A 21,655-nucleotide genomic window follows, 5' to 3' on the forward strand; every position below is an offset into this window, starting at 1 on the left:
CTGGTCTTTCCCTATTAGGGATACACAATGTTAAAAATGATTCAAAAATAGGTATTCCAGAATTTATGATTCTTGAAAATGCCTGAATACTGAGGCACAAGTCGTATTGCTTTTTACTAGTGTCTTAAAACTTATTCAAAGAATTCCCATACTTAACCTATCTGAAAAAAGGTTAACTGACATTTATTTAATCCAACTAAAGCATAATTAACACTTTTAAGAAGAAAAATGGAAGAGGAAAGAGGAAAAATGGTTAAATATTGAAAAAGTTGAAAGTGACTTGAAATTACTAAGCCATTATCTGAATATTGATGATTATCTGAATATGAAGGAGCACATATGGAATTATGTAGTGAACAAAAAAGTGTTAAACAAACCAGAAGATGTTTTATATTTTAGATTTTTCAAAGGAGCCACCATTTGTTTTGATGACAGCTTTGCACACTCTTGGCATTCTCTCAATCCCCTTCATGAGGTAATCAGCTGGAATGGATTTCAATTAATAGGTGTGCCTCGTCAAGAGTTAATTTCTGTAATTTCTTGCCTTCTTAATGTTTGAGACCATCAGTTGTGTTGTGCAGAGGTAGGATTGGTACAAAGGCCTACAGTGAATAGCCCTATTTGACTGTTGTTCTAATCCATATTATGGCGAGAACCACTCAACTAAGCAAAGAGAAATGACAGTCCATCATTACTTTACGACATAAAGGTCAGTCAGTCTGGAAAATTTCAAGAACTTTGAACATATCCTCAAATGCAGTTGAAACAGTTGAAATGGCTTCTATATGCGTGGTTCCCACCGTGAAGCATGGACGAGGAGGTGTGATGGTGTAGGGGAATTAGGTCATTAAACTTTTAGGTTTAATGTTTGCACTCTTTAAGAAGGGGCACCAGCCTTCCTCAGCTCAGGAGGATTTTATTTATTCTTTTCTTTTAATGCTGATTTAATAATAATCAATGAATTAATGGTAGATCAAGCTCATCTTCTGAAGCGTAAGCTCTCAATACAGTGATCATCTATTTCCAGCTTAAAAGGACACTGTCAGACAACGACTTCAATGAAAAGTAGCATTTATTTAACACAATAATGAGAATGGATATGAATAATGAATGATATGACAAATAATATGGATTATATGATGTAACACAAACAACTGGATGAAGAAGCTATAGCAAAATAATAAAAAGAATGAATTTGGTAATAGTGAGAAGAAATTTTGAGGAAAAATGGGGACGTGAATGTAGTGTTAATTTCTTGAATGAATGACGAAGCGAGTCTTAATGAAAATTGAAATTGTCATAGCCTACAACACCAACTCTTATTCAAGCAGCATGGAAAATGCTGCAGACTGTCCCAAACTACCATGAATGAAGAGGGGCCCCGGACTGTCGGCTCCAATCTGCGCTGCGGTCCAACGGGGGAACCAGTCAAACTGCGGCGTAGAGCCAGTGTTGACAGACGGATGGGTTAAGGCTGGCTGGAGGATTTTGGTCCAAAGAGGCTGACGGCCGTATGGCAAAACTTCTCAGTTAATAATAAAGTTGAGAATACTTTTGATGGCCGGTCGAAAGCATCTACAAAAATATTCTTACGCAATTGCCTTAATGGTTAAAGAAAAGAATAGTTCGGCTTTAACTTTGAAAAAGTTATGCAGTTTAACGTGGCAAGTAAAAGTGGACAAAAGATTAAAAGAATACAACAATAGGTGGGCAGAAGACAACCGATGAGCAAAAATTGAAGTTACAAAAACTAAAGAAAAACTAAAATGCCGAAAAAGTGCGTGAGTAAAGAACGCATTAACATTAACACATTAACAAAACATTAACTAATGATTGGGTGTGATGGACTCATCTGCTTCTTACTATGGTCACATAGTCTAAATGATCAATTTTCTATCACATTTCAACATTGTTCACAACACACATGTTGACACCGATATATATGCATCAGACACATTTTGTTGATTAATGACAACACTCTCCAGTGCCAATACTAACAGATGATGATTACGAATAGTATAACTCTAATAGAACAAATAATGTGGTAGAAATAAAAGCACACAGACACACAAAACTGTTTGCTACAGGAATGTCTTCATCTGGTGTGGAGCTATAAAGAAAGAATTAGCCTCTCCATGAACAGTTTAACTGATAACCCTTTGTCGTTGATATGTCTGTCGTCTCCAGCTCTCCTGAAGGAATGCGGGGGGAAGAAGGTCAGTTATAGGACATGTTCTGCTACAATAGTGTGGTTTGCTGGTTACAATAAGATTTATTCAAAATTCAAAGCATACTTAACCAGCATTCTGCAGCGACATGCCATCCCATCTGGTTTACGCTTAGTGGGACCACAAACACACCTTCAGACCACGTAAGGGATATTTGACCATAGAGTGCGATGGAGTGTTGCGTCAGATGACCTGGCCTCCACAATCACCTGACCTAAGCCCAATTGAAATGGCTTGGGATGAGTTGGACCGCAGAGTGAAGGCAGAGCAGCCAACAAGTGGTCAGCACCTCTGGGAACTCCTTCAGGACTGTTAGAAAACCATTCCAGGTGACTACCTCATGAAGCTGATTGAGAGGATGCCAAGAGTGTGCAAAGCTGTCATCAAACCAAATGGTCGCTACTTTGAAGAATCTAAACTATAACACTTTTCACTGCATAATTCCATATGTGTTCCTTCAGTTTGGATGTCTTCAGTATTAATCTACAATGAAGAAAAGAAAAAATAAATAAAAAGCATTGAATGAGAAGGTGGGTCCAAACTTTTGACTGTGTGTGTGTGTGTGTGTGTGTGTGTGTGTATATATATATACACTGAACAAAAAATATAAACGCAACACTTTTGTTTTTGCTCCCATTTTTCATGAGCTGAACTCAAAGATCTAAAACATTTTCTATATACACACACACAAAAAAACATTTCTCTCAAATCTTGTTAACAAATCTGTCTAAATCTGTGTTAGTGAGCACTTCTCCTTTGCCGAGATAATCCATCCTACCTCTCAGGTGTGGCAAGATGCTGATTAGACAGCATGATTATTGCACAGGTGTGCCTTAGGCTGGCCACAATAAAAGGCCACAAACTGTCAGAAACCATCTCAGGGAAGCTCATCTGCATGCTCGTCGTCCTCATCAGGGTCTCGACCTGACTGCAGTTCGTCATCGTAACTGACTCGAGTGGGCAAATGCTCACATTCGATGGCATCTGGCACATTGGAGAGGTGTTCTCTTCACGGGTGAATCCCGGTTTTCATTTTTAAGGGCAGATGGCAGACAGCTGGTGTGGAGTCGTGTGGGTGAGCTGTTTGCTGATGTCAATATTGTGGATCGAGTGGCCCATGGTGGCGGTGGGGTTATGGTATGGGCAGGCGTATGTGACGTCATCAACACCATGATCAGCAGGCTGCAGACTCAGACACCACAGGCCCTCTTACTGATCTCTGGGGATTTTAATCATGCCTCTCTGTCCTCCACTCTGCCCAAATTCATCCAGTATGTCACGTGCCACCAGAGACAATAAAACACTGGACTTATTCTATGCCAACACCAAGGAGGCATATGGATCACCACCCCTCCCCCCTTTGGGAAAAGCTGATCACAACCTGGTTCATCTCCTGCCTGTATACAAGCCCCTTGTTAGAAGGCAAACCAGCTGTGTCCCACACAGTGAAGAGGTGGTCTGACGAGGCTGAAGAGGCTCTGAAGGACTGCTTTGATACAACAGTGTGGGAAATATTCTGTGACTCTCATGAGGAGGACATTGACAGTTTGACAGACAGCATCACGGACTACATAAACTTCTGTGTGGAGAACATTGTACCCACCATGACTGTACATGTCACTCTAACAACAAACCCTGGATTAATCCTGACATATTAGGGCTCTTTTAAAGGAGAAAAAGAGGGCCTTCTACCCAGCATTCTACCCAGGAAGGTTGCAGGACTGGGCGGCCTCAGTCCCAGGCTCCTCAGATCCTGCTCTGATGAGCTAAGCGGGATCATTGGACATTTGTTCAACCTGAGCCTGAGACTGGGAAGGGTGCCATGCCTCTGGAAGACGTCCTGCGTGGTACCTGTGCCAAAGTCCCGACATCCCAAGGACCCTAGCTGCTACAGGCCATTGGCCCTAACATCCCACCTCATGAAGGCCCAGGAGTGGCTGGTCCTTGCCCACCTGCACCCTCTGGAACTGGTGGAGGTGGTGGGAGAGAGGAGGATGACAGCTAAGCTGTCCTCCATGACAGTCAATGACTCCCACCCCCTCCAACACACACTCACTGCACTGAGGAGCTCCATCAGTGACAGGATGCTACATCCAAAGTGTGTGAAGGAGCTGTATTGCAGGTCATTCCTTCCTGCAGCTGTCAGACTACACAACAAAAACTGCTCCAAGTAATCTGTGAATTATCTGTGCAATAATCTGTGCAATCCAACCTGTACATAACAGTCTGTAAATACTATTTATAATTTCTTAAGATGACGTTTATTTTATTTTTCTATTCCACCCTTTTGTACATACTTGTTTTTACCCTATCCGCTTTATTGGTGCTGCTGTAAACTGGAATTTCTCCTCGCGGGACTAATAAAGGAATATAGAATTGAATTGAATGTTATTGACAATGAACACAGGTGCATTTTATTGATGGCATTTTGAATGCACAGAGATACCGTGACAAAATCCTGAGGCCCATTGGTGTGCCATTCATCCACAACCATCACCTCATGTTGCAGCATGATAATGCACGGCCCCATGTTGCAAGGATCTGTACACAATTCCTGGAAGCTGAAAACATCCCAGTTCTTGCATGGGCAGCATACTCACGGGACATGTCACCCACTGAGCATGTTTCGGATGCTCTGGATCGGCGTATACAACAGGGTGTTACAGTTCCTGCCAATATCCAGCAACTTTGCACACTGATTTCATTTCTGTCTGCCCCCTGATCCCTCCCCCTCTCTTTCTTTCTCTAACTCTCTCTCTGAGTGGATGATGGGGTGAGCGGAGTGTGCAGCCTGTGCTTTCATGAGTGCCCGTCATGGAGGGTGGAGCAGAGTGTGAGAGGCTGACTTGCTGTCATGCTATCAAACTCATGCAGGCAGTGAGCTGTTCGGTGAGGGAGGCCAGTTTAGTGGTTGGACAGGTGGTGGGCTGTGGCAGTATAAAGTCTGCATCCCGCATGAATTTTCCTGGATAATATGGGCAAAGTAAGCAAATTGGTGGAGACTGCTGTAGTTATCCAAGACATGTTTACTCCTGTCCTCTAGCTGATTTATCCAGCTAAAAAGATAAGATCACAGCAAACAGGCTGAGACGGCGAGAGAGGCAAAACACCAACAAGATGAACAGAATAAATGGGAGTGTTCTGATGAAACTGATAATCCTTGACATGAAGATGTCCATGAGAATCTGTCAGTGAGTAAGAAATTCACTGAGGATGAAGACATGTCTGATGATGATCTGTTCAAAATGTCACAAAAGAGAAAACACTTAGAACCTGTTCAGAGTACTGCAAAAGCAATAAAAGTAAACAAAGGAACAAAAGCTAGAAAATCATTAGAGTCAGACAGTGAGCAGTTTGAAAATGTTATTCTGGTTTTTCTGAATTTTTATGCACCAACAGGCTGGATGGAGCAACAGTACTGGACTTCACCAACTACAACAATGAAGAGTATTTGTTTTTAGGAGGTCATTTTAACTGTACTGAGAATCCAGAGCTGGACAGAAACTGCCAGGAGCCTCATCCGTCTTCATCACACAGGTTCAGACATGAGCTGTCAGATGTGTGGAGGGTTTTCCATCAGAACTACAGACCGTACATCTGGAGTCATTGTAAAGATAATGTGTTATCTCTGGCCAGGTTGCCAGAGATAACACATAACACCTGGAAACTCAGGTGGTAGATCTGCAGAGTTTAGCTGATTCAACAGGACATCAACAACCTAGCCAACCTGCTGGGTTTTGCAGGACAGGGACCTCTGGTCATGTCATGGTTTCTTAACACCTTGCACATGGATGCCCCTTCTAGGTTCTTCTTTGGTCTGGAGAGGAAAAATGGCCAGAGAAAGATAGTTCACTCTCTGCGATCCAACAGTGGCTCCGTAATCTCAGAGTCCTCTGAGATCAGGAAGTTCACAGCCAGTTTCTATAGAGACCTGTTCAAGAGTAAACTAACAACTGAAAACCCAGATGTGTGTAGCAGCTGCCTCTCTGGTCTTCCTTAGGTGGAGACTGAGGCCAATACAAAACTGGAGGCCCCTTTACCCCTGTGAACTGCATACTGCTCTAATCAGCTTACAGAGTGGCAGAGCTCCTGGTCTAGATGGTATACCTGTTGACTTCTATAGATATTTCTGGTCTGTGTTGGGGGAAGACCTGACGGAGGTTGTTTCAAACAGCTTGGAGAGCAGGCAGCTACCTCTGAGCTGCTGAAGGCCTGTCATCACATTACTGCCCAAGAAGTGAGACCGCAGGAGATCAAGAACTGGAGACCAGTTTCTCTGCTCTGCATAGAATATAAGATACTGTCCAAGGTCCTGGCCATCAGACTCTGAGAGGTGATGGCTTTTGTCATCCACACTGACTGACACTACTGTTTGCCTGGCAGGGTCATGATTGACAATGTCACTTTAATCCCGGGTGTTTTGGAGCTCTGTGGCTCATTGGCTGTAGACACTGGTCTGATTTCAATAGACAAGGAAAAGGCTTTTGTCAGGTTGAGCACTAATATCTATGGCAAACTATAGCTGCTTTTGGGTTCAGCTCAGATTTCATAGCCAAGATCCAGGTTCTGTACAGTGACATTGCGAGTGTTTAGAAAATTAATGGAGGTCTGAATATTTCCTTCAGTTCAGAGGGGGGTCAGACAGAGCTGCTCTCTCCATCAAGCCTCTGCTTCAGAAACTGAGACATGATCTGAGTGGTGTTTGTTTAGCTGACAATGATGTCTCTTTTAAACTGCCTGCGTATGCAGACGATGTCATTGTCCTTGTCAACACTCCCCAGTACCCCAGTTGGCCTGCGTTGATCCCACAGCTTCTCTTCTATCACAGATTCAAAGAGTTTCAGTTGATTTCTTTTGGGGCAGGCTGCCCTGGGTCCCTCAGAGTGTCCTGTTCCTTCCTAAGGAGGAGGGTGGACAGGATCTGGTCCATCTGGCCAGTAGGGGAGCTGCCTTCCGCCTCCAGTTCATTCAGAGACTGCTCACTGGGCCTACAGACCTGGTGTGGAGAGCTGCATCCTGACACAGCGTGGTGGCCCGGGACTGGGCCTGCCTCTGTTTCCAATAGAGTTCAGCAAGCTGAACACCTCATCTCTGCTGGCCTTCGACAGGAGTGTCTTTTTAGTGTGTTCTTTCCTGAGGAAGCAGAGGCAGGAGCAGGCGTGCTCTCTCTACTGCTGTTTGGAGGACATTTGGACTGTCCCAGCTGGGGTGGACCCACACTGTCCAGAATGCTTCACACTGCAGAAGTTTCCACTTTGGGTCAGGTGGTGGAACTGACTTGACCTGGGCTGGATGACCCTGCTGGGCTGACTGCCCGGCTGGAAGTGAGATCAACACCAGCTGCTGAAACAGGGCGGCTGTGACTCAGGAGGTAGAGCAGTCATCCATCGATTAGGAGGTTGGTGGTTCAATCACTTGCCTTGGCAGTCCACATGCCACAGCATCCTTGGGCAAAATACTGAACCCCAAAACTTCCCCCGATGCGGTGCCATTGGTGTGTGAATTCATATGTAATCAAAGTCTCTAAACATATTCAGGAAGGGTTTACGCTGCCACAAAAAGTAATCATGAAAACAATTAAATTATGTATGTTTGTTTGTATGTTTAGCTTGTTCTTCTAGTTATTTGCTTGTTCCTAGTTTTGCGTGTTTTCCTACCTGCTTGCCATGGTGTAGTTGAGTGTTTGTTTGCAGGCATGTCAAACCTATTCCACAAAGGGCCGTGTGGCTGCAGGTTTTTCCTCCAATCAATCAAGAGCACACAGTCTGACCAATCAGCTGTCTCAAGAGTGAGATCAGCTGATGAAATGAGTCAAGTCTGGTGTGCCGCTGCTTGGTTGGAAAGAAAACCTTCAGCCACTTGGCCCTTTGTGGAATAGGTTTGACATATGTGGTTTAAGGGCTGTTTTTGTGTTTGAGATTGTGTTTTAGTTTGTTGTTATTTAAACTTCTGTATAGGGGTATTTTGTTCTTGTTAATAAACAATTTTTGATTAAATGGCTCTCTTTGTTCTGTGCCTTGTTTCTGCCCCTTGGGTCCTATTCAAAAAGCTTTTCAGCTTGGACTTCTTTCTGAAAAAACAGACTGTGTTTCCAGAAAAAAACAAACAAACAAAAAACAGACATGTATATATATTTATATTTTGTACTCTTATTTTTAGTAGATGTGTCATACACCAACTTCACCACAACAAATTCCTCATATGTGTAAAATCGTACTTGGCAATAAAGCTTTTTCTGATTCTGATTCTGAAAAAGAAATCTATAAACTGAGGTCAGGGTGGATGGATGGGCCAACAAATAGGGTGACACTAGAGACTGGGGTTTGCATGTGTCGTAGCAAGATTTTTTTTTTCTTTTAACCATCCCCTAGCCTTCACCAAGTAATTTAAGTTACCTAAACTTAACCAGTTTGGAGGACAACTGAAATATGGCTTTAATTGGTTCAAATTCTGTCTCTCCTACAACCCAGGGTTCAAGAAGCTAAAGCCCAATGTTCTGTCTAGCCAATTCCAGCCCAAGTATTCCCCTGCTCTCCCCAAGGAAATGTCATCAGTGCTGTCTCCTGGGTCATTGACAACACATAAAACTGCAATAGCAATGTCTGTCATAAAGAACTCACAAACATTCTTCACACTTGCAAGAGCAACTTCCTTTTCTCACTGCCAGTTGCACTCTTCTTTGCACAACCGAGCATCACCGAGGGACCCCCTCCAGTCACTGCTGTATTCCTGTCCCCTGCTACCCTATAGTCAAAAGGTCCGTCTTTTCAGACATGACATCCATAAAATTGGCACCTTTGTTCATGAGTCTGTTTCACTCTCGCCTTCCTACTGCTCTCCCTCCTCTCTCGGTCTTCTGCAGACATTTGACTTGTTGCCAGCGTCTGGTAGGCCAGAATGAGAGGAATTTAAACAAGTGGGAGAGGTAGAAACATTTGTTGTCTTTGCGGGAAGGATCTGCTCTTTTTCCTCTGGGGCAGCACTGACTGCCCACACGTATGCATTACATTCCCCACAAAGCAGCTGCCGGCATTCAGACACAAACTCCTCACTCTCTTTCTCATTGCATTTTCTTCCTTTCTTTCTGTCAGAAATGCCAACTGTTTGTCCCTACCTCTTCAACTAGAGATAACATATGAGATTCAAGCACAAACACATATACACATTACACACATTACATCTCAGCAGAGTACATGTGTAAGAGATCAGTTGGGCTACTAAATGTTAACATTGTGAAGCCAACTTTGCAACTGAGTTGCATCCTGAAGCTTATGTTTAACATCATTAAGATGTTAAATGTCAATTTCATATTTTATTTGACATGGAAAGTTTAACTTTTATTAACCCTTTACTGAATGTTGAACATGTGTTTTCTGTGCATTATGAGAGTATTCTGATGTTTAATTACTTGTTTCAGACAGTGGAACAATAGGTTTGCTGGTTGTGATTTGTCTGGGGATAATCTGCATATTCTCTTGTGCACTTCAGTGCTCTTGCATCCACCTGTTTTTCCATTCCTTTTCCTCATGTTGTATCTACCTTTAGACTTCAGAAAAGAGGTGATTTTTCATTAACACCATAGTCACTGATCTGAATATAAGCTTCAATTTACAGACCTTTTACTACTGAGACTAACAGTTAACAAAAACTAAATCTGTGTTGTGAAAACATTTGTCTGTTTGTGCTAATATATCTGTAATAAATTAACATAAACAGTATAATCAACCAACTTTGTTAGCTACCCAATAGTCACTGTAATCCTCCAAAGACAATAACCGAGAAAAGAAAGTATAGTGTATATTGCCTTTCCATGTCCCCTGTCATCCTTTGGGTCTCTGTGTCTGATTGTCCAACATGCGCATGCCAGCTGCCAGGGCAATAAAGCTCAGTGTCACTCCCACAAGGGCGGCTGAGAACCAGACCCTCACCCTCATACTGCTCTTTTTAATCAAATACATGTTCTGAGTGTGTGTGTGTACAGAACAGAGACCAAACTACAGAAGTGCAAGATCAAGTCAAAGTACAGAAAAGGGGCAGCTTTACCCAAACTACAAAAACATAAAACTCTCTTATACTGACATTGTAGATACTTTTAATTTCTCCCTCCATAACCCTACAATGTGAGTGACTTCAGTGTAGCTTGTAGTAATGAAATAATGAAGAAGTAATGAAGAAGAAAAAAAAATGTGGGGAGAACCATTTCCTAAAACCTCTCCAAAGATTTTTAAGATTATCAATGTAAACTAGCAACAAATTCATATGAGACACAATATTTTGCAATGTATTAAGAGAAATATAGATTAAATAATGTAAGACGAAATGGCACAGCAACGTCATGCCGTGATTCATGCTTTCTATCCTTGTAAAGCAAAAACATCAACTCGCACTAAAATCTGTTGTAAACATTGTCACCAATAAACATCAACAGTAATTGTTTTGAATATCACAGAAAATAATGCATTTTGCAAATGTAGTCCAAAAATATTTCCTGTCTGCATAATTCTGAGTGTAGAAATGTGTTTTGTTAACATGAAAAGTACAGAGAGCTTTCAGAGTGGGACTTACACACAAGCCCATACTTATAGTGGTCTATCCTGTGGTCACACATCACAGACATGACTTTATTTAGCCCATCATGTTAGCATCAAGTTTGGCTTCAGCAGAGGGTTTCTCACAGATGCAGACACAGACACACAAACACACACACAGACACAAATATGTCAGCATATGCACACTCAGCTGTGTCCCCCCTAAAAAAACTGAACACAAAGAGTGCAGGAACACACACACACACACACACACACACACACACACACACACACACACACACACACACACACATCTTTTCTGCCCCTCCTTCTCTTCTTTCAAAATTTCAAATAAAGAACACATGCATCCTCTGTATGCTTACCTTCTTTGACCATGCTTTCCTTCACTTTCTGCTATCTCCACTAAAGTCTTCCTGTTGGTAGCAGCCGCCTACAACATGCTGGGGCTTGGCTGGAATGAACTCATCTGCAGAAAGCCCAACTGGTCTGGAGAAAAAGAGAGAGAGAAAGAGAGAATCAGGGAGTCAGTCTCACCATGAGCAGAGAATCGAAAGAAAAGAGAAGAAATTTGAAACCTCCAAAGCTCCAGAGACATACCCCCCCCCCCGCTCCTGTCTACCTCCATCTCCTTCTTTCTCTGCTTCCCTCTTTCTTCTCCTCTGCTTGATCTCCCACTCCTTCATTTATCATGCAAGGAAAAGCACTTACCCCTTCATCCTGTCTATTTTCACTCCTGTCACATTCTTTCGTTCTTTTATTTCCCTCATCTCTATTTATTTATTTATTCTTCTCAGACCTAGATCTCCATCAGGCTCACTTTGCTTTATTTCTTTCCACATTCGTCTGCTCTGAAGCAGTCCACATTGAAGGCAGAATGAATGAATTGTAGAAAAAGGGGGAAAAAAAGTATTCTCTCCTATATTGTCACCATAGTCAATTTAGAGCAGTGACATGCGGTGAGGTTCATGACTGGTGAGGCACTGACTCCTCTGGAGTCAGATGTAAAAATATATGAACCCAAAATAGAAGCTTATATTTCAATTTTGACCTTGATTGAAACATTTAGTTGTTTTGAAAGCTTTTAATTATGCTTAATCAATTCCACACTGTTCAACAATACGACAGCAAGAAAAACAAAAGAATATTTAATATAAGGTCAGATTCAATTTTTTAAATTATTATTATTATTTTTTATTTTTGGCTGATCTCTCTGTTTTTAATTAAAATTGAACACTCACTATTGCCCTCTGCATAGGAGAGCACACAGCGACGTGCATCGCGCCAATGGAGCTCAGCACTGCCACCTATCAGTGCGGCATGGTACTTTCTGCCTCACCCGGAGCATTTTCACTGCACATTCATGGCATAAAGAGGGACAGCAATGGGCATGCGCGAACTGCCTGCATCAGTCAGTGTGTGTGGCACAGAGCCATCAGAAGTGAGGCACAGCTCATCGCTGCCTCACCTCACCCTTCTCCCAAGTATTTAACAGGAAATACATAAATTTAGCAATCTTGACCTCAGAAATGTTGAAATCACACAGAAAACACATTTATAGGACAGTCATGACCTTAAGTCCGAATTTCCTCCTCTTAATGAATTTATAAACCACAGCGAGTTTTTTTTAATTATGTTTTAAGTTATGTTTACAACTTGCCAGAGAAACAGTTTAAAAAAATAGCAAAATATTGATAAACCTGTTTCGTCTGACCTTATTTGAATGTTGACCACCCATGTGTTGTGTGAGATGTTCTTTGTTTTGTCATAAGATCTTTCATTATAGTTGGATTAACTTTTTTTCACCGGGGAGCAGAACATAGTATCACCTTTCAAAGCTTGTATGCAAATACAGAGCAATATTAGTATTCATTTGGAGTTGTGTTTGTGTCCACCTAATGAATGTCCACTAATCACTCTCCTAGTGGCTCTGGTATTGTCTTCACCAACAGACAACTGTGTCTCTTTAGCTGCAAAATGCTTCACTACATTGGTCAGCTGATCACTAACTATGTCTGTCTGCCTTTTGGTGCTGAGCAGGTGGTGTACAGTGAATTTATTGTAATTTGCTGCTGCTGGAAATGAGGTTGCTGAGAGGGTAGTGAACTAAAGATAAGATAAGACTTTACTGATCCCACTCCGGGGAAATTCAGTCGTCACAGCCAGCAAGTACTACAAAGAACAAACACAGTGGCATAAAGGGGTCCAAAAAAAAAAAAAAAAAAAGTGTACAGGATACAGAACAAAAAAACAATTATGTATGCCATAACATCCTACTGCCATAGAAAGTACTATTGCTAAAGAAAACTACTAATGTCACATGTTGTATTGCACTTGGGGAATATTATTGCATTTGAGAAATACTAGGACTATGTATACTAAATTATAAATAGTAACTCCGTGGATTAAGAAACCAATCAGCTGTAAAACATTAAGCTACTCAGTAGAGTTTAGGAAAATGCTGGAATTGGTGATCATTTTCTTTAGGTTCATCTCTACAAGCAACACCTCTAACATTAGTCAATTGATCCATTGTTATGGTACAGTATGTAAGAACTGGCTGAACTGCTGCTCATAATACCCTGCAAGAGCTGGCTGTTGCTATTAGCTACTGTTAGCTAGTTAACTCAGTTAGTGGTCCTGTTAGTTGACTGGACTCTGACCTGACTGAGATCTCAGAGCACCAGGAGATTGCTGGTGTTAACACCAAGGGAAACAGAACCATGCTTAGCATTCTTTGAGTGGCCAGTTTGATGATGGGGAAAATGGTGCCAAGGTGATTTATCGGAGCTCTGATCAGGACTGTGACTCCAGCAATGACAAAGACATGACTGGCTGGGAAAGGAGAGCATGCACATTGTTTGAAAAATTTGAAACCAGAAGAGCAATAAGATGGTTGGTCATCACCGACATGGAAAAGCAACATTAGAATGGAATATTTTCCACACCTAACTCAGAGAGCCAAACTACAGCTGGTAATTGTTGTAACACTGGAAAGCTAACTGTTTTGTTGAGTTTTGTTTTGTTGCTGTTGAATTTGAATGAAGCGTGTTTTAGGATTAGTTAACCGAGTTTGTTTAGTTTCCAGAAGTTGTAAGGAAGTTGTAAGGACAAACGGAGGCACATCGCTGGCTGAGAAAACATCTTTCCGTGGATTATTATCGTGTTTTGGACCAAATATCTTTACTGCAGTGGATCTGCTGGACCTTTGTTGATGTTCCCTGCCCGTTTTTGTCAGCGTGTTATCGATCTGTGGATTACCAAGAGATGTCACTGGCTACAGGTATGATGGCGGTGTGTGAGTCCTGCCTCCGCACCCTCTCGAAACTGAGCGAGAGCATCTCTGGTCCGCGGGCCGACCTCAAGGAGAGGGACAAGATCCTCCTGGACTTCTCCACTGTCGCCACGGCCCAGGCGAAACATATCACCTACCTGAGGGCATCCGGCGCTGGTGACCGGAACATGGCGGCCACGAACAACACCACTCTGCCGTGGACCGGCTCGATCACCACCAGAACCAGAAGGTGCCGAAGCCCAAGGCATCGGCACCTTCCACTTCCTGCCTTTGCCCCACAGAGTTGTACTGCTTCACCGGGGAGGATGGGGTGGAAGGTCCAGTGAGCTCAACTCCACTCAGGCCGAGGGAACCCTGGTCGTTGGTGCACTGGGGTGCTGGAGCTCGGGCATCTCCTTCTCTACCCCCTCCAGAGCTGCCACTGGACAACAGATTCGACATCTTGAGCCTGCAGGATTTCCCTCCCGTCGGTGCCCGGTCCAGCTCGCCGCCAGGACCTGTCCACCCAGCTGGCCGTGGCTCTCTCCAATCCAGGAAGTGCGATCCACCAGTCCAGCATGGTCCCCCCCCCCCCAGCTTGGCCCGGAGCAACCACGACGCGACCCCAGCAGGCTCCACCTCGCCCCTGCCGCACCTTCAGGGAGCCAGTGATGCAGCGCACTCCCTCCTCGGCGCTGGTGGTGGGGACCTCCATGGTCAGGCACGTGGCAGTGCTCAGCAGCCGGACCTTCTGCCACCCAGGAGCCCGCATCACGGAGGTCACATCTGCCACTCCTCAGCTGTGTGCACAGCACAGCCCGGCCTCCACACTGGTCCTGGAGGCCGGCGTCAACAACGTGAAAAACCAGCAGTCTCACATCCTGAAGAAGGACTTTGTGTCGCTAATCGACCACCTGTTGGACACGGGGAAGCGCCTAATTATCTCCGGCCCGCTTCCCCCACCACGTTACGGTGACGTCTTCACCAGCCGGCTTTGCCAGCTGCACTTGAGGCTGAAGGAATACTGCCTGACTAAAAGTATCCTGTATGTGGACAATTTTATAGCATTTTTAAACAGGTCCTGCCTTTTTAAACGGGACAATCTCCACCCCAACCAGGAGGGTTCACGGCTTTTATCAGTCAACATTGATCTCACTGTCCGGTCCTGCACTTCAGCCACCTCCTGACTCAATGGTATGACTCACGCACACGGGCCCTCTGCCCCACACTCGCACTAATGTACACACCTTTACATCAGTAACCTCCCCTCTGCCACCAGAAACTCAGGACATTCACACCAGTAGAACCATCACTTCACACAGACAGTTAAAACCCAGGAATGTTTTTAGACCCAGCACTGTTTTTAACATTCCTTTAAAACACACAAGATGAGCGCACGTTCAGCACAGATATCAAATTAGCTGTGCTGAATGTGCGCTCTCTTTTAAACAAATCTTTTATCATAAATGATTTAATTTTAGACAAAAAGCTAGATGGTATTCTCCTTACAGAGACATGGCTTGGCACCGATGCACCTGTTGTTCTCACTGAGGCCTTCTCACCAAATTTTAACTCTTCATTCATAGAGAATGGGGGGCAAAAAAGGAGGTGGAACTGCATCTATCACAAGAATTACAATGTCCGCAACTGCAGTCTCTTTTAATAGTTTTACATCATTTGAGCACCATGCCTTTGTTCTTAGCAGCCCTCCTATTCTTTGCATAACGGTCTACAGACCACGCAAGTATTCATCCTCTTTTATCAGCGAATTCTCTGAATTCTTATCAATCATTCACACCACCTACAACAGGATTTTAATAACTGGTGATTTTAATCTACACATAGACAACAGCTCGAACCCAGTATCCAGAGAATTCTTAAACCTCTTAAACTGTCTGGATTTTAAACAGCACGTTACGCAGCCGACCCACGACAGGGGACACACCCTAGACCTGGTCATAACTTATGGCCTGTCCGTGGGTGTGTCCTCTGTTGTGGATCTGGCTGTGTCTGACCACTATTGTGTGTTTTTTAACATCACCAGTTTTAATCAGCGGGAGGCGCCAGTGAGAACAGTGAGGAAACGCTACCTAACTCCTGAAGTGGCTGCAAATTTTATCCAGATTTTACAGAGCACTCCCGCAGAGATTTTACCAGCAACCTGTGATTTTATCGTTGACAATTTTAACAGCAATTTGAAGTCAACGCTGGACTCAGTGGCTCCTCTTTTAAAAAAAACAATTAAGAAAAAACCTATACCTCCGTGGAGAAATGAGGAAATTAAGTAACTGAAAAGAAACTGCAGGAGTGCCGAAAGGAAATGGAGAAAATCAAAACTAACAGTCCACTATGAAGTTTTACGTCAACACCTCAAAACTTACAATAGCACTATTAAACAGGCACGAATTTCTCATTTCAAAAAACTGATCTCTGACCACAACAATAATCCCAATTTTCTCTTCTCCACATGTTTTAACAAACAGTAATTTTAACAGATCTCATAAGACAATAACAAATACCCTGTGCGAAGACTTTGCAGACCACTTCAGGTACAAAATTGATAACATCAGATCCAGTCTTTTATCTCAACTGGTTTAAACTACCAACATGTCTGGATCACAGGTTCTACCTGAGGAAACACTGGAGAGTTTTGCCCTGGTTGATGCAATGACACTTGGTCGAGTTTTCTCCCAGGTAAACCCGATGTGGCAGGGACGGCATGGTCCGTCTCCACTTGTTGGTTTTTAATATAGTGAGTCAGTAGAAATGGCTGTGTGGGCTTGTTTCTTTCCTCCCCCACCCATCGGATGTCACTAGGCTGGGTGCAATTTCACCTTGATGATGGGGCGGGGCTGTGCTCAGCTTTATCTGCTGAAGGGCCACGCGCCTCAGATGTGCATCATTCTCTGTTGCTGGAGCTGGGTTGTATGCGGGAGCATTGTTTGGCGTGGCTGGGTGGATCCACGTGGCTGTCTTAAGACGCTGGTCGCTGAGCTTCCTCCTTCCTATTCATTCATCAGGTATGTTTCAAGGCCACTGCGGCGTCTTGGAGTCGTGGTAGTGGCGTGCCTGATGTACTTTTCCTGGTTTTTTTTAGTGGAGTCGGCCGTATTCTTGCCGGAGGTGAGGGGCTGGGAGTGCGCTTGTGGCGCGGAACTGCGCGTAATAATTCACGCACTGCGTTGGATTCCTGAGGTAGGCTGAGGCGTTTCTGTCTGGCGCCCCTTACGCGGAGCCGCGCAGGACTCTGACTCTGGTTTCTGCTTGCAGTGTTAAGCTGGGTCTCTTCACGGCTACCTCGCCTGCTACCTGGGAGGCTGCACCTGTTCTGTCGAAGTGCCTCCACCTCTGGAGCGGCCGCTGCACTACTGCTGTTCTGTCGCTGCTCTTTTGCTACTGCTCGCTTGCAGTTGTTTTAATTTTTTTTATCGTTGTTATTGTTAGCGTTAGTTCTTTCTTTTTTCCCTTTTGTCTGGGTTTCTTTTTATTTATTATTTTTAAGCTTTATCAATTTAGTTGTCCTTATTTGTACATGTTCTGATTTCTGTATGATGCTTATGGTTTGCAGTTCGTTTTATCATTAGTTATTGTTAAGTAGGTTTTGGGGATTTGTGTTTAATTATCTCTCAATATATGGTCTTTGTTAATTGTTTTTTTTTCTCTCTGTTTGCTGGGCAGGCGCTGTTGGGACGGTGTGGCGAGGGACTGACTGAGCCCCCCGTGGTGGTGGTCCCTTCACTCCTTGTAGCTGTGCACTTGGGTGTCCATTAATAGTGTGTGTTTCTTTTTTTTCACGTGTGGTGTGCAGTGTCAGGACCCTTCCCTTTCCCCCTCAGCTAGTCATCTCTGCCTGGTGAGCCCTCAGCCCTGTGCCCTTCTTTTTTCTGTTTCTATTAAAAAGCTGTTATTAATAAATTTTCATTTGTATATTTTCATGTGGAATCACGTCCGTCTCTAGTGTCTGTCGGACCTGTGTGACCTGTGGTCAGTATTAGCATCTTTCCTGGGGGTGAAATGCCCCTAGGTGGCGTTGTCGGGCATCTATACTTAACTAACGTAAAATATAACCCTCGTCGCATTGCCACATTCTTGGCGTTGTCGGCAGGATGACATCTTGAAGACAGACGTGTATTCCACTTTCTTTTGTTTCTGTGTCGTTCACTGTATTTGCTAATTGCTAGGTGATAGTTTGTTTTTTTTATTTTTGTGTGTAGATAGTTTTAGAGACAGAACAGCAATAGTTGTAGCATAGACCTAATCAGCTCTGTTAGGTTTCTAACTTTTGCTTCTGGTGAGTGTCGGTGCAGCCCGTCCCCTGGTGCCATGGAGGAGGAATTGCAACAGCTCCGAGACCTTGTCATGCAGCTGAAGGCAGATAATGAGCGGCTTTGTCGGGAGAGGGAGGCCTCGCAAGCCGGCTCAAGTGTTGCCACTCCAGCCTCTTCTGCTCCGGTGAGTACGGCCCCATTAGCAGCTACCAGCGCCATGGTAACAGAACGGTTGGTGGTGCTACCGAGGGACCGCAGATGTCCGGTGTTTAATGGTAAGACTGGCATCAGTGTTACTGAATGGGCAGAGGAAGTTCAGGCTTGTATGCGTGCCCGCCATTTGACAGCTTCTGATCAGGCCCTCTTTATGTTTGATCATCTAGAGGGCGAAGCCAGAAAGGAGATTAAGTTCCGTACAAGTGCTGAGCAAACAGACCCTGCTCAGATTCTTGCTATCCTGAACAACTTGTATGGTTGCACTCAGTCATATATAACCTTGCAGCAAGCCTTCTTCTCTCGGATGCAGCAGGAAGGGGAGACATTACAGGAGTTTTCCTTGGCTCTGATGGCCCTCATGGACCAAGTACAGCAGCGTGCACCTGACGGTCTTCTTAATGCGACAGTCCTACTCCGCGACCAATTCGTAGAGCATGTTCTTGACAGTGCTCTTCGTAGGGAACTGAAGCAGTTGGTCCGTCGTCAGCCTCTGGCCACTTTGCTGGAAGTGCGGGCTGAGGCAATCCGTTGGGAAAGAGAGGGGTGCCCAGGCGGCGCCAGGGAGCGTAGCCATTCTCTTCCAGCGATGTATGGTCTACAGTATGGGGTACAGAGCAGTCCCGGTCCACCTACCCCAGCCAGCCAACAGAGCTCAGAACTGGGTGAGTTGAAGGAGCTCTTGAAACGCCAACAGGAACAGCTCCACCAGCTCACCCAGACAGTGGCATCTTTGCAGACCTCTTCCTTGCAGCCCCGTCCCAGTTGCTTCGGTCCGGTAATATGTCGAAGGTGTCAGCAGCCCGGCCACTTCGCCCGGGAATGTGATGGAGAGCGGGCTCCTTCTCGTGCTCGGGCAACTTCTGCCCTTGGTCTGGCTGCCAATGGGGTTAGGCCCTCTTCTTCTTTTTGCCAGCCGGAAAACTAAAGCCCTCTGAGTTGCCGAGCCACAGCTCAGATGGGGAGTCGATGGGCTCAAGGGAGGGGACCGTAGGTAAACTAATGTCATCTTGCCCTCATATTAAGCTCTCCATGGGTGGTGTCATGGTCCCATGCCTGGTGGACACTGGATCCATGGTGTCGACTGTGACCGAGAGCTTCTTTTTGGAGCATTTTGCACCTTGGGGCACTGATCGCCTCCAGTCTTGTCATTGGCTGCAACTGCGGGCAGCTAATGGGTTAGCAATCCCCTACATCGGCTATCTCGAGCTAGATGTGGCACTGTGTGGCAAAGTGTTTTGTGGTTGTGGCATATTGGCGGTTTTTGGGGCACATGGGGCTGCTCTTTTTGACTTACCTGTGGTGACTCAGGCCCCTGGTTCAGTTGTTGAGGCCCTGCAACAATGTCATCAGGCCACCAACCGGCACCCAAAAGATCTCTCTGGTACTACCAGGGTTCGAGGCCCTCGGGCAGTACGAATACCTGGCGGTGTCATGCAGTTTGTTGCGAGCACCTGCCCGGAGCAGTTTTCGGGTCAGGATGTGCTTTTTGAGCCTCCTCAGTCGGGGCTGCCAGCTGGGCTGCTTGCTTCTCCCTGTCTTGTCCAGGCTGCCCGTGGTACCGTCTACATCCCTGTGGTCAATGTAGGGACAACTGATGTCCTCCTCTACCCCCGTACCAACCTGGGTGCCCTCAGTTGTGCCCAAATTGTGAGTCTACCCACTGGAGTCACAGAGGTGCGGTCTGCCACAGCTACCATCTCCTCTCAGGTGGCTGGCAGTCCTGCGCAGAGTGGGGTAGAAGGGGTAGACCTGTCTGCCCTGGCGGAACCGGACCAAGCTGAGGCGCGGTGCCTACTGCAGAAATACAGTTCCGTCTTCTCTGCAGATGATAGTGACTTGGGTTGTACTGATCTCATTTCACATGACATCCTATTGCTTGACAACATTCCGGTGCGACAGCGATACCGGCGTATTCCGCCGGCAGAGTACGAGGAAGCCAAGGCCCACATTAACCGGCTCCTGGAGGCTAAGGTCATCAGGGAGAGCAGCAGCCCTTATGCCTCCCCCATTGTGTTGGTCAGGAAGGAGGATGGCAGTCTACGCATGTGTGTAGACTATCGCCTTCTCAACAACAAGACGAGGAAGGATGCTTTTCCCCTCCCTCGTATTGAGGAGAGCCTCGATGCTCTGTCTGGTGCCTGTTGGTTCTCAACCTTGGATTTGGCCAGCGGCTATAACCAGGTTCCCGTGACCGAGCAGGACAAGCCTAAGACGGCCTTTTGCACGCCCTTTGGTCTTTTTGAATGGAACCGGATGCCATTTGGGCTGTGTAACGCCCCAAGCACCTTTCAGCGGCTGATGCAGAGGATGTTTGGGGACCAGCAGTGTCAGTCCCTTCTTCTCTACTTGGATGACATTGTTGTGTTTTCCTCCTCTATCGGCCAACATCTGCAGCGCCTGGAAGTTGTGTTGAGTCGACTCCAGAAGGAGGGCTTAAAAGCCAAGCTGGAGAAGTGTGCTTTCTTCCAGAAAGAGGTCAGGTACCTGGGGCATGTCATCTCGGAGGGGGGTGTTTCCACAGACCCTGCCAAGATCGAGGCGGTCGCCAAGTGGCGGCGCCCCTGCCAGGTCACAGAGTTGCGCTCTTTCTTGGGGTTTGCCAGCTACTATCGGCGTTTTGTGGAAGGGTTTGCCAAGCTGGCAGGCCCCCTGCACAAGTTGGTGGCAAAAATGGCAGGCAGCCGGTCAAAACGAGGCCAGGAACAGGATTTTGGCTCTGCATGGACGCCCCAGTGTGAGGAGAGCTTCGAGGCCTTAAAGGCAAAACTGGTCTCAGCCCCCATTCTGGCATATGCAGATTTCTCCCGTCCTTTCATCCTGGAGATTGACGCTAGCCATTGTGGCCTAGGAGCTGTCTTGTCCCAAGAGGTGGAAGGTAGCGTTAGGCCAATCGCTTATGCTAGCCGGGGCCTCCGGCCATCTGAGCGTAACATGGCCAATTACAATTCCATGAAACTGGAATTTCTTGCCCTTAAGTGGGCAATGACAGAGAAGTTCCGCGAGTATCTGCTGGGACACAAGTGTGTTATCTTCACAGATAACAACCCCTTGAGCCATCTCCAGTCTGCTAAATTGGGAGCCACAGAGCACCGGTGGGCGGCTCAACTTGCTGCTTTTGACTTC

At 45.3% G+C, this 21,655-nt stretch overlaps 1 protein-coding gene and 1 long non-coding RNA gene across 3 annotated transcripts in view; one reads left to right on the forward strand and one right to left on the reverse strand.

Moving 5' to 3' along the window:
• The window catches only part of plekha6 (pleckstrin homology domain containing, family A member 6), a 289,330-nt gene that overhangs the window by 203,360 nt on the left and 64,315 nt on the right, over positions 1 to 21,655 (reverse strand). For both annotated transcript variants that reach the window (XM_076749470.1, XM_076749477.1), the window contains exon 2: positions 11,140 to 11,263. The gene's annotated coding sequence lies outside the window, so the exon portion shown is untranslated. The remainder of the gene's footprint in view (positions 1 to 11,139; positions 11,264 to 21,655) is intronic.
• On the forward strand, positions 16,977 to 17,468 carry LOC143331869 (uncharacterized). The gene is made up of 3 exons (XR_013078165.1): positions 16,977 to 17,068; positions 17,146 to 17,243; positions 17,319 to 17,468. It is a non-coding gene; the product is annotated as an uncharacterized LOC143331869 (long non-coding RNA).

This window comes from Chaetodon auriga, chromosome 2, assembly GCF_051107435.1.
Source record: "Chaetodon auriga isolate fChaAug3 chromosome 2, fChaAug3.hap1, whole genome shotgun sequence".
Lineage (NCBI taxonomy): Eukaryota > Metazoa > Chordata > Actinopteri > Chaetodontiformes > Chaetodontidae > Chaetodon > Chaetodon auriga.